This window comes from Syngnathoides biaculeatus, chromosome 2, assembly GCF_019802595.1.
Source record: "Syngnathoides biaculeatus isolate LvHL_M chromosome 2, ASM1980259v1, whole genome shotgun sequence".
NCBI classification, from domain to species: Eukaryota; Metazoa; Chordata; class Actinopteri; order Syngnathiformes; family Syngnathidae; genus Syngnathoides; species Syngnathoides biaculeatus.
Window position 1 is genome coordinate 21,635,681 of NC_084641.1, and position 13,913 is coordinate 21,649,593.

A 13,913-nucleotide genomic window follows, 5' to 3' on the forward strand; every position below is an offset into this window, starting at 1 on the left:
CGCTTCTGTGTACGGAGGAGCCGACTCGCTGTCCTTTTTTTCCCCCCTAATGATAGTTAATGCATGCGAGTTTGTGTAAAACCAGGGGTCATTTTTTTAAATATTGGAATTTGTATTGAAAAAAGATGAGTGGCTCCATCACTATGTGGGATTTATTCTTGATTGAGAACAGATCCAGCAACGAAGTATTTGCATGCGTCCAGAATTTTATACGCTTTCAAACTTTTCTGTGTAAATCTCGATGACTCACTCACTAGATATGTGTATATCCAGTTGTCCAAGACAAGCGCAAGCTGGTTAATAGTGAAATTTCTTGTCAGTGAAAACATTGACTTTGGCATTAAATATGGGCCTTCTATGCCAAGTGTCTCTCATTTTTCCACATACCTTTGTTTATTATCACCTTCTAAAAAAGGGATGTCATGCATGATGCTGGAATCTTACCGCTTCGTTAAACTTACATTGTAATTTATTCTTCTCCTCTCACATTTTTCTCTTGAAACCCTTTCTTGAGACTGCACTGTTTGGCACGTGTCATGAAAAAAAAAAAAAAAAGATACAAAAATCCCAAGAAGAAGGAAAATGGTTAATTCTGTCATGTTCATTGAGCTGAGGTCCCATTAAGTACACGGAGGTGACATTCTAAATGACGGCGGTTCTAACTCTAAAACCTGCAACTCCAGCGTACCTTTCCAACAAATTCTCAACTTCATGACCTCAGTTCTGTCCAGTGTTGGAAATTTCACAGCATATTGAGAATTGCACAAACTGCAGGACGTGTGAACATACACGGCTGTAAACGTGCACTAAATTCCAGACCACCAGTATAAATGTATGCATTAATATTCTAGCGGTTTTATTGGACTATTCACCGATATTCCAGTGAAGTAAATGCATGCATTTACAGCAGTAGCAGGTGGTGCGTCTCGGACCTGGGCTTTACTGACCTTATCCACCTCTTAATAATGCCATCCTGTTGCAAATAATTTGCAAAACACGATAGAATTATGTGTAGCATTAAAGAAGAGACACAGGCATTTCATGTATTTGAGTATAAATACCATTAGTACTCAAGCAAGAAACAGTTACCTTTATCTTCAAATACATCACCTCCAAACACTTCCAACCCTTAAGAGGTTGGAGTGTATACACTACAATATAGCAGCTCACGATTAATATTTAATAACAAATGACAAAACCATTCAAACCGCAATTCCAATGTTTTGTATAAAATGTACCATATTTTCCGCACTAGAGGCCGTACATAAAAGCCTTTAATTTTCTCAAAAGCCGACGGTGCGCCTTATAATGCAGCGCGCCTTATATATGAAAAAAAGTTTTGGAATAGCCCATTCATTGAAGGTGTGCCTTATAGAGCAGAAAATACAATAAGTAAAAAGAGAATAGCACAATTTACAAATCCTTTTCAACCAATATTAACTGAATATAGAGTGTAGTCCAAAAATAAGTTCATGTTCAAACTAAGGTGTTGTCATGGTTGTTCAAATATTCCTTCGTTTTGAATTTGATGCAAAAGATTCCAATAAAGCTCGGACAGGATCAACATACGACTGAGAATCGGAGATTTCTCAAAAAAAAATATTGTGGAACATTCCACAGTTTAAGTGGAAATTGGTGAGTGTCATGGTTGTAATAAAAGGAGCATGCCCAAAAGGTTCAGTTGTTCACAAGCGAGAATGGGGCGAGGTTCACCACTTTTTCAACAACTGTGTGAGCAGATAGTCCAAGAGCTTAAGAACAATATTTCTCAATGTAAAATTGCAAGGCATTGAGAGATTTTATCATCTACGGTCTATAATGTTCAGAGAATCTAGAAAAATCCCTGCATGTATGCGGAGAGGCCGAAAACCAACATTTAGCGCCTGTGATCTGCAAGCCTTCAGGTGGCACTGCATTAAACTCTAAACTCTCAAATGCTACTTCAAACTCTACCATGCAAAAGTAAAAGCCATGTTTCAATAACAGCCAGGAACGCTGCCGACCTCTCCAGTCCAGGGCCCATCTGAGGTGGACTGACCCAAAATGGGCAAGTGCACTTTGGTCTGACGAGGCCATATTTCAAATTGTTTTGTTTTGAGTTGTGTAAACGCAAAGTTAGAAAAAAGATGTGATTGTTTGTATTGGCTACTTCAATTCAAAGAATTGGGCAGTCGACAGAGTGAGCAACTGTGAACGTATTACAGATTGTGCGGTGCCAAACGTTGCTCCTTGGAATACTTAGAAAACTCTTTGCCGACCGCCGAATCAGCTGCCCAGGCTGTAAGCTCAGTGGTTGCGTGAGTTTGAACTTCTGGAAAGACCGTTCGAAATATATGACTAGCGTTTTGAAAGTGTTCCTGTTTATTCATCAAGAACTGTATTTTCCACCATTTATCATTTTATTTATTCAAAGGTTACGTGTTTATTGTGTTCCAACCAAAGAAGTGGACTATAATAATTTACTAGGAGAGGAAACATTATTGCACTCCAAATTATATAATCTTGCTTTTGGATGAATCACTTTATATATATATATTTCTGAAATAAATTAAAAAAAAAAAATACATTTGGTCTGTGTCTAGAGATTCAACCCTAACTACTAAGTATTTTTTTTAATCATTTCAATTCAGGTCCCTGATTGTCACTACGTTCTGGCTCCCAGAAGTGTTCTGTTGTTTAAAAATATGAATTATTCTGGTTGATTTAAAAGTGTGCGTCTTAACTGTATTGGAAGGATTATCAATGCTAACAAGGCCAGTCAACCTAACTGCACAACGCAAGGAAAAGACGATTTGGTCTCGTTCGGGTGCATTCGTTTCAGCCATTTTGTCGGTTCTGTTTGATGGATGTTGCACTTGGACCGGGCCCACCACGATCCTCTTGACTGATGGAAGACAGCACCAGGTCTGAACAATCAATCATTAGCCTAGTTGATCTCACCAGGGCGCCTTGCCTGGAGCTGAACTTTAAACAAAATACATCACACTTCATTGAATTCTTCCTGTATGTTTTCACATGATATCGATCGTGCCTTCCCATACACATTTGACATCAATATGGCCTTTTCTTCACTGCATAGTCAAACATGCAGTATAGTTACATTCTCCGCCTATCTTAGCTTTATTTTAAACACACGGGTTCAAATTTTAAACTGTCACAGGTTGTGTGAATTTAAGAAAAGTGATTACATTTGTTGCTCTTGTTCATTCTGAGCAGTTCAACAAGACGATTTCTTGATCTCTTCTGAATCGCCACAATAAAAGCAAATAAATTGGGCCTTTGTGTTTCTTTTAAACTTGTAGGTTTGTTGAGCCTGTGATCTGGATTAAATTTTTCCCAGTTTAATTTGATTTACTGCAATCTATATTCAGCAGTCGATATTAATAACAATGCATCACTGTTCACATCCTGTAAATGAAAAGAAATATAATGTAATGAATTAAAGATGAACAGAGGGGGGAGGGACGGCAGTGGAGACATGAAGGGAGGGTTAGACTTGAGGCGAACACGCCGCAGAAGGAATCGAGTGACTGCATCAGGAAAATGAGAAGTAGTTATTTGGAACTGTTCCATCACACCAAATGGTTTCTATGTACAAGTTTTACCTTGATTTCCCCTTTTAAACTTGCAGTCCTTCATTTTGAAGAGTACGCACTGCATAAAAAGTAACTTCACACAGCAACGGTGACTTTTTGGGGGTTTTGTTTTGTTTTGTCACAATGGATGGAACCGAATGCTGTAAAATGCTAATTCCTTTGCTGACCCACTGATGAGATTTATTGTTTGTGTTCCTGCAAGACCTCTATGTGAATTTTGTGTCAATTCATTGCGACATAAGTTATTACGGTGACGTTTTAGCCCAATATTGAGCTTTTTTTTTCCCTGTCATCTGCACTTAGGTATGTTAGAAAACTGGAAAAAAGCCAAAAGTGCTCTTGTTAGCTGTCTCAGCGTTGGCACAGATTTATTTTATTGTTTCTCTCATTCAGTGGACTGAGAGTGGACTTCACTGAAGGTCGTCGTCAGACGCGACACATTTTGAAAGCTTCCTTTGCACAATCTGTTTTTCAAGTTGTTGGATTGAAGTGACTTGTTATTCATTTTAACAAAGTTCGGAGACACTTTTATCCACCGCCGCTAGGCATAAGTGCGTCTTCATGAGGAGCGTTATTTGTTGGTTTCTACTGCTTTTCCATCTGTTTTCATCTCTTTTTCGAGGTGGGAAGATTGAAACAATCAAAACTAGGTACCAAAATTTTGTAGTTTGAAAGATTCTGTGAGAATCTCCCCCAAAAAATGTCAGTCCTGGTTGCCCAACCCTTTCTGTCACTACTTTTGAGTCACATCTCACCGCGTTTGGTGCAGGAGCAAGCACTTGTGTTTCAAAGTGGCCTGGTTCTGTGAATTATGACATGAAACAGACTTTTATTTGATGGGCTTTGTTGGGAATAATTATTATTATATTATAATCAATTGAATGTGGAACAATGTGTCACCGCACAAATGAAAGTAGTGGGAGTTACGAAGCAATGTCCCTTTTATTTTTTTTCTGCCAGTCCCATTGTTCGAGCACCAATCAAAGGCAAACAAAAGACGTTCTTGTTCTTTTCTGCTCGTCACGAGAAGAAAAAGCACCGACGAGACAGGCAGCAGGCAGTCCAGCCACGCCATCTTCTCCAGCACTCAGCGCAATTAAGATAGCGAAGCGAGGATGGGCTGAGCGAGGGGGAGGAGGAGAAGGTGTGAGGGAACACAGAAACGAGAAACAATTAAAAGGAGTCATTTTAGATTGCACGTCGAGGAAAAGACGAACAACGGCAAAACAAGGGCGGAAAAGTTGCACCGAAATAATGAATTTCCGTAAGCCCCAAAGCGGCGAGACTGAGTCGTACAGCGTTTGCGGTGTACCCAGAACAATGAGTGGCGTGGAGTCTGGTACTGGGGCAAAAGCAGTCGATAGGTCAAGGTCACAAGATGATTGCCTCATGTGAGGTGAATGAGAAGGAGTCAGTACCTGTGACAATTCTTCTTCTTTTCCTTTTGGCTTGTCCCGTTATGGGTCTCCACAGCATGTCATCTTTTTACATCTAAGCCCATCTCGTGCATCCTCTTCTCGAACACTCACTGATGTCCTCCCTCATAAGCTCCCATCAACCTTTTCTTTGGTCTTCCTCTCACTCTTTTGCCAGGCAGCTCCATTCTCAGCATCCTTCTACCAACATAGTCACTCTCTCGCCTCTGGACATTTTCAAACGATCGAAGTCTGCTCTCGCTAACCTTGTCTCCAAAACACCCAACTTTGGCCTGCCAACCTGCTCACTACGAGCGAGAACCTCAACATCTTCATTTCTGCCACCTCCAGTTCTGCTTCCTGTTGCCTCTTCAGTGCCACCGTCTCTAATCCATACATCATGGCCGGCCTCGCCGCTGTTTTATAAACTTTACCCTTCATCCTAGCGGAGACCATTCTGTCGCATAGAACACCAGACAGATGTAGCTGTGACAAATAAGTCCCGTTTTCAGCCCTATGGTTTGACTTGATTTGAATTTCCCTCCTTTTTTTTAAACATCTATGAAGGTCCTTGTATCAAGACAGTGCCCTGAATTTCTTAAAACAAAAATGTCACATTTTTCCTTGGAATGGCATCGCTTTCGTCAGTCAGGAGTTATTGAGCACGGCTTTGGTCGTCTAGGCCAGTAACTTAAAACATATACTATTTTGTCATCAATTTGACATTAAATAAAAATACATAGAGTACTAAGATATCAAAAACAGAGCTTTTCAAATGAAAAGTCGGTGCTTGGAGCCAGTTATTACCTTCTATGCATTAACTGTACTTGCGTCCAATAAGTTGCACGTCAGGAGTGCATTTTGTAAAACTGCATTTATTCAATTTCCTAGATTTCTGTATCTCTCCAGGCATTTAAACTAGTGTTCGACTTTTGTCTCCAGAATAAATAGAACATGGGAACTTTACGACAGGTAAGACAGAGTACATTGTACAGGACAATCGCAGGGCACACAGTGACAATTAGTCACACTCACAATCACACTTAGGGACAATTTAGAGTGTCCAATTATTGTTGCATGTTTTTGGGATGTGCGAGGAAACCAGTGTGCCCGGAGAAAACCCACACAGGCACGGGGAGAACATGCAAACTCTGCACAACAGGGCCGGGATTGAATCCGTGTCCTCAGAACTGTGAGGCCAACGCTTTACCATCTGATCCACTGTGCTGCCCTATCGGATATTTCGTTAATCCAAACGACCGGACTTCCCCTTTAACATAAGTCGCTGACGGTGTATTGGTACACACGCCTGACTTTCGTCTGGCCAGTGTAGGATCGATTGCCGCTGTGTGAAGGTGTCAATGTACCCTGCAACTGACCGGCGACGAGTTCAGGGTGTAGCCTGCCTTAGGCCTGATGTTAGTCGGTATCGGCTCCAGCTCCCCCGTAACTTTTGTGAGGATAAGCGGCTTGGAAAACAGATGGATATTACTTTTAGAATTTTTCTTGGCAATATTTAAATAGTGAAATTTTTACACAAACGACTTCATGCGGACATCAGTTAAAATCCACGCTATTTTAACATTGCTTAGCCCACCCTGCAATTACACAACAAATGGTAATTTCACAATGTCTCGAGAGATCAATTTAAAACCCCACATATTTGCAAGGTAATAATTTCACTATAATTTAATAAACGAGGGACTTTAACACACAATTAGCACCGAGGGGAACTAAATGGTACACAACATATAGAATGTAAATAGGCAGCCAGCTCTGCGGTAGCGCTCACGCAAACAACAATTTAACTGCGAGAGTCTCCGATCAGTCTCTTACCAGCCATCTTGCAGTCGTTTGTTCATGTTTTTTTTTTTTTTTTTTTGCACCGGTTTTAGTACTCAGACAATAACGGAATCCTCTTTGTGCTCATCAATGTTGGATGCTGGATTTTAATTATTCCACCTGTGACACGCACCCTCTTTTAGAGTTCACGCAGCAGCTGTGTCATGATTCGTCTTTCCGGTTTATTGTAGTCAATCTGCCATTTTTGTAGTCCTTGACGACGCCTGATCCGATTGTTTGCCTGCAGGAAATTGATACTGGCTGTCATCTACAGCAAACCGCCCGAATGTGTATTTGTTGAGTGTTCTCGACTCCTGACCAGAGAGTTTGTATCCAAGAGTCACATGTACTGGAGAATCCATTCATTTTCTTCATCGCTTATCCTCACTAGGGTCACAGGCGTGCTGGAGCCTATCCCAGCTGACTCTGGGCGAGAGGCAGGGTATACACGGGACTGGTTGCCAGCCAATCACAGGGTACATATAAAAGTCAATCAATCACACCTCGGGGCAATTTAGACCTTTCAATTCATGTTAATTAATTCATTTTTTGAGGATATGGTAGGAAACCAGAGTATCCGTAGAAATCCCACGCGTGCACTGGGAGACCACGTGAAGTCCACACAGGCGTGTCCGGATTTGAACTCCGGTCCTCAGAAATATGAGGCAGATGTGTTAACCTCTTCTCCACCAGACCGCACTAACTGCAAAACGTCACTGGAACACCATGTGATGGGTGCCCTCCTCAAAAAACTTTTTCTTAGCAATTAAATTAGGTTGACCAAACAAAGAAAAGCCCAATAAACCGCCTTCAGGTTCACACTCAGACTTCAGTTTTCTTGTCAACTCACACAAGCTCATTCTGCTCTGGTGGGTCCGGTCGTCAAATGTGTCCTGCCTGGCCGTTTAAGCGCATGTATTTGTGGAGCGTTGGAATCCATTTTTTTCTGACTGGATTCCCTGACCTCAAAATTGAACACTGAAATGTCCCTTACTTCCTCCTGGGATGTTGCTTCTACCTGCCTTGCTTGACAAAAAAAAAAAAAAAAAAAAAACCTCCTCTCTCTACATCAGCTCGCTGCTCTTTCCTGTCTTTGCATCATGTTCTTATGTCAGCGTTCCTCCTCCTCCTCCTCCTCCTCCTCCTGCTCAAGTCTTTGTGCAATTTGGTTATGCAGGTGCAAGTTTTTCCTGACGTGTACAACTCCAGAACCGTCTGGTTGTTGAAGATGCTGAGGCAGATATGATTAATGCAGTGTGCAAAGCCACCATGAGATTTAAATTGTTTCCTGCATGCTGGGAGCTAATTATCAGATGTCTCAGAATGATTGTGCAGGGCAGATATTGGGATGAGTTAGGGCAGAATGACTGTCCCAAGAGTGAAACCTGTTGAATGTTTAAGAGTGAAAATCACAATGATTGTGACGTGAAACTAAACGATAGCCAAATAGGATGTGACTTGAAGTTTGTTGTTGTCTGGCACAAACAACTGCTTGTGCTGAGTATTTGTATAATGGGTCTCCAAAGTCATTGACTACGTTAAAATGTCAAACGCAAAGCAAGTAATCCTACATCGTGCCTGTCTTTTTTTCTTCTGCTGCTATTTTTTGATGCTACCTCGGACCAGTAAGTTCTTGGTTATATGTCAGACATCCGGTTTGGAGGTGGAAACTCACTTTTGTGGGGGTTACATGCTGATGTGTGAGATATGTTGTGTAGTATTGATCATCTTGAGTACACCAGAGAATACCCGGCAATTTTTTTTCATCATGAGTAAGATATGTTAAAAAAAAAAAAAAAAAAACAGTATGTGTGCACCCCTCACTAGAGGTTTATTTGTTTGTTGCAATAGATTATCAAACTCAACCAAACTGAAGTGGTCAAGTCCTTTTGTTATCAAATAGTTGCTCAGTCGCTAAGGATGGGCATAACAATATTTTAAATTGTGTGCAATTGATTGTGTGGAAACCGGTTAACACACCTGCCTCACAGTTCTGAGGGCTCGGGTTCAAATCTGGCCTCGCCATTGTGGACTTTGCACTTTCACCCTGTGCCTGCGTGGGTTTTTTCCAGGTACTTTGGTTTGCTCTCACATCTCAAAAATGTGCTTGAAGACTCTAAATTGTCCGTTTGTGTGAATGTGAACGTGAATGGTTGTTTGTTTCTATGTGTCCTGCGAGTGGCAAGGAAACAAACCAGTACACCTAAGACAGCTGGGATGGCCCTCGTGAGGATAAGCGGCTAAGAAAATGGATGGATGGATACATCTGATTGCGGATTCATCATATCTTAAAGTAACTAAGGCAAAATGGAAAGCTCTAGTAGAGGAAATTTTGGTTCAACTATCCATCCATCCATCAATTTTCTTTGCCGCTTATCCTCATGAGGGTCGCGGGGAGTGCTGGAGCCTATCCCAGCCTGTCAACAGGCAGGAGGCCGGGTACACCCTGAACTGGTTGCCAACCAGTCGCAGGGAACATCGAGAGAAACAGCCGCACTCGCAATCACAGCTTGGGGCAATTTAGAGTGTCCAATTAATGTTGCATGTTTTTGGGATGTGGGAGGAAACCGGAGTGCCCGGAGGAAACCCACGCAGGCACGCTAGAACATGTAAAATCCACACCGGCGGGCATTGAACCATGGACCTCAGAACTATGAGGCTGAGCCACCGTGCTGCCTCGGTTCAACTAGTTTGCTGTATAAAGATGAATAATAGACGGGAAATATGGTTGTATGCCTAGTGATAGAAGCATTGTCTTGAAGCAAGGGAGGCATTTATGTATTTTAATGCTTGAATGAGACAAGCAGTTTAGAGAGCGATGCACGTCTAGAAAGATTGTTTAGTTCTGAAGCTGAGACTCAGCTGGCATTTTGTTCAGATTTTGTACAAGCTAGATGATGCAATAGGTAACGGGGCACATTGCAGCACTTTATTGAAACGATGTTTAATGGGACAGCTTCAAATAAAAAAATGATTGGGACCTTTAAGTCAGGACGTACTTGAACTTTTAGTTTCAAAACGTAAAATGGGATTATTAATTGCAGCACGGTCTGGTCTCCTCATTTTCATCTACTTGTCTCTTATGTGCCTCAAAGTACTGATGTGGTAATACAGTAATGTTATCACCCACGGTGGTATGTTCATACCGTGAATTCCTCATTAGTTTCATTCACAGTTGCCATAAGACATGAATGGAGCAACAGCTGCAGTCGTGCACGCTCCCTGTCATGAAGTGAAAACCAATGAAGAAAATTTGAGCGCACATTCCAACCCTTCACGCAATCATCATCAGCCATTTTTTTCTTCACATCCCTTTTTTTTTGGTCTGGTCAGGTTTTTTTTTCCATCTTCACCTAATTTATTCACATGATGGTCTGATTCTCATTTCATCTCCTAAATTAGAAAAAAAATAATAAAACACCTCCTCCACTCCCTCCTCCCTGTCCCATCTCCATCCTTTCTTTTATCTGTGGGTGAAAATCTCATTCTGTACTACACGAGGGAGACTGTTTTGTTCCCGCTGTGATTTGGCCACTTTTCAGCAGCAGCACAGACGACAGTAGTGTGAACGATGGAAAATTGCATTTTAAGGAAAGAAGAAGATGATTGTTTTGTTTTATTATTAAAATCCTTGCTGATGAGAAAGAGACACATGGGCCATTCCACTGAAATAAAAAATATAACTGCATGATAAAGTTCATTGTAAAAAAAAATATATATATATATATATATATGGCACCCCCAAAGTTGACCTAAAAAAATCAGGAAAACGGTTCTTCCAATGTACAATGCGCACCACCAATTCTCTGCTACCCATATGCTCAAAATATTAGGAATTATCTGTATTTATATTTTGTTAGGTTTGGACTTGTATTGTTTTTCAAAAAACTGTCTGTGCAACAATCATTAATAATAATCATTGTGCGTGTGCTAATGTAGCGATAATGTAATCTCAGGACAGGCCACAGGACACGCTTGTACCTGTAATTGTCAGAACAGAACAAAAAAAAAAAAAAATATATATATATATATATATATATATATATATAATATATATATATATATATATATATATTATATGCAACATTTTAGCAGTCTCCTGCATTTTGACAAATAAATACAATTTAAAATACTAATTTTAATTCCCTTGTACATTAAAAAAAATACCATTTAATGCTTATTCCCATTTCCCAAAATTAGACTTTACGAGTGTTATGAAATTTAATACCAATTTAAAGCCTGTAGGATGTATTTTTTTCCACACTTGTACAATAATTTTATTTCCTTTAAGAAACAAAAACAAATTTTTGAGATTAAATTCACACTTTACATGTGACCCTGGGTTTTCTGCTAAGTGCTGTTCCCCTTATCACATGACTCAGCTGTCCTTCCATCCATTATGTGAGCCGCTTATCCTCACAAGGGTGGCAAAAGTGTTCTAACCTATCCCAGTTATCTTCGGTTAGCAGGCGGGTCCACCCTGAACTGGTTGCCAGCCAATCGCAGGGCACACATAAACAACCACTCACACTCATGTTCAGATCTTCACTCAACCTACCACGCATGTTTTTGGGGACGTGGGCTGTCCTTCACAACTTGAGTTTTTTTTTACAGCTCGCGTCTGTGCACGACTGACCAATGGTCAAGCAGAACAATGGAGATGTGACATTATTCATAATTGACTATATTGACTACAGGGTTTTCAAATAAAAAGGCGTGGCTTACACGCTTCAGCCTTGTACTTTGCAACGGTATATTTATTCAGGTTGCACTTCTTAATGGATAATTTTGGGGGTACATTTATTTTTTATTATTATTTATAATTTATTCTTATTTAAAGATTCATTTTGCACTGAAAACTATTAGCATACCTTTTTCTTAAAAAATACTTCAATTTTTTTTTTCCTGGTCATGAGGAATAAGTGTGATTAATGATCATGACTGCAAAATTGGTCAAAATAGTTTTTTTTTTTTTTACCATAACTGCACAGCCCTACTTTAGTTGCCTATTTTTCTTTTATTTATTTATTTCCCCCCCTGCACCAATTGGCCTGAGGGATGCCTGCATCACGAGCAGGGGAGGCCGTGTTTATTCTGCAAAAACAACAACACACACAGCAGCATAACACACACTGCACTTCCTTCTCCCTGGATTTCAAACACATGGCTCAAAATAGCACTCACTTGCAAACACACGCACGCATGCTCGCACACACACACACAAACACACTATAAATATACATGCACCGCTCAAAGTGAATCAGTTGTCTATCCCCAAGCTGCTGTCCCACATTGCTGCTCAAGTGAGTTGTGTGTCTGCGTTTGTGCGCGTCTATGCGCGTGTGCGCACGCATATGCAGTGTGGATGCTCATGCGACTGTTGTGGTGGAGATTCTTGTCGCTGCGTAACCATGGTAGCGACGTGGTGGGAAAAGCTCCACTGTGCTGGACATACACACGTGCGTGCCCAATTGAGTAATTTCTTTTTTTGTCTGGGTTTGTCAGTTTTAGGAAGCGAAAATACTCAGTCTATGTACACTTTGATATATTTGGCCATCATGATGATGCAAAGTGTGTCCACGTTAATTGTAATATGTTCTATTAACTAGCACAAAAAGCACGGGACATGCTTTTTGGCAATGTTATGCAGTTGAAAAGGCTGCCTATTTGCATTTTATGAAAATGGCGCTAACATTTGGAAGCAACGTGAATGTGCGGGTTAAGCAGGAAAGCTAAAAATCTTCTCCCCAATCCCAAACGGCCTATTTTGCTGCTGTCAATGACTCTTGTTTAGAGTTTGTTGAGTTTTAAGATCGATGTTTGAAGAAACTTTTATTGGGAACGTATTGTATGTACAGTAATGCAATAAGGTGTATGAAATGTATCTGTTCACCAATCACAAGCCTCACTCGTGTGTTGAAGAAAAGGAGTGTCCCGATCTGATCTTTGAGATCGAAAATCAGTTGGATGTCAGCAACAACAACAACTAAAAAATTGGATCGGCTTGGATGTCAAATCTCTGATTTTATAACTCTTATACAAGCAGCTCATTCCGCGCTGTGCTTCGGCACTTTTATCAAGCAGCGCCTGGACGGCATGAGGAGCCCATGGGATCATAATTACAGGTTGCTCAGGTGCTAACATTGGAGCACAAAGAAAGAGTAAATGTTGCTTGGTCATAGCAAAAGAATTAAACCTATTTCATGTTCAAATACCATAATTTCTCGAGTATAATGCATCCTGAAGTATAATGCGCACCCCCAAAGTTGACCTAAAAACATCAGGAAAACGCTTCTACCAAAGTACAATGCGCACCATCAATTCTCTGCTACCCATATGCTCAAAATATTAAGAATTATCTATATTTTTTTTGTTGGGTTTGGACTTGTATTGTTTATCAAAAAACTGTCTGTAGAACAATCATTAATAATAATCATTGTGCATGTGCTAATGTAGCGGTAATGTAATCTCAGGACAGGCCACAGGACACGCTTGTCCTGGTCCCCGTAATTGTCAGAACAGAATCCCTCAACCGGCAAAAATAAATGCTCAATGATAACACAACATTTTATTAATACTATTGATAACACATTTTACAGTCTTAAATAAATAAACTATTTAACACTGTTTGACTTTAAAAAATTTCCATTAAATATTTGTGCATAAAACGTTTGTGCATAGTGCACTTTATCCTCTAAATTACACATCTTTGGCCAAGACTTCAAAAGAAGCATCTGACTCATCTCCAATCTGAAATATATCCATCGTAGCTACCTTTGGTGCATCACTGCCGATTTCATCTTTGATGCTCTGGTCCAGTCCCGGTGCCTCCTGCATTGCATCAAGAACATCCGATCTTGCTCCCACAGCATGTCGTCCTCTGTGCCATCCATGGCGTTTGTGAGGAAAGAGTTTTTGTTCTGCAGCCCACCATCTCGCCCGAGTCAACATTTTTTGTCCAAGTTTAAGTTAAAGCAACATGCAGTGGTTTCTGATCTTTGGTGCAGTAGCAACAAACATGCTACGCTAATGATCGTAAAATGAGCTCACGTTGGCGGCG

General features: G+C 40.6%; 1 protein-coding gene and 1 long non-coding RNA gene across 2 annotated transcripts in view; one reads left to right on the top strand and one right to left on the bottom strand.

The window, feature by feature from the left end:
• LOC133511718 (XK-related protein 7-like) overlaps positions 1-13,913 on the top strand; it is a 50,917-nt gene that overhangs the window by 21,067 nt on the left and 15,937 nt on the right. The gene's annotated exons all lie outside the window — the stretch shown is intronic.
• On the bottom strand, positions 4,520-7,007 carry LOC133511723 (uncharacterized). Its single transcript, XR_009798022.1, has 2 exons — positions 6,848-7,007; positions 4,520-4,716 (listed from the first exon to the last, which is right to left on the bottom strand). It is a non-coding gene; the product is annotated as an uncharacterized LOC133511723 (long non-coding RNA).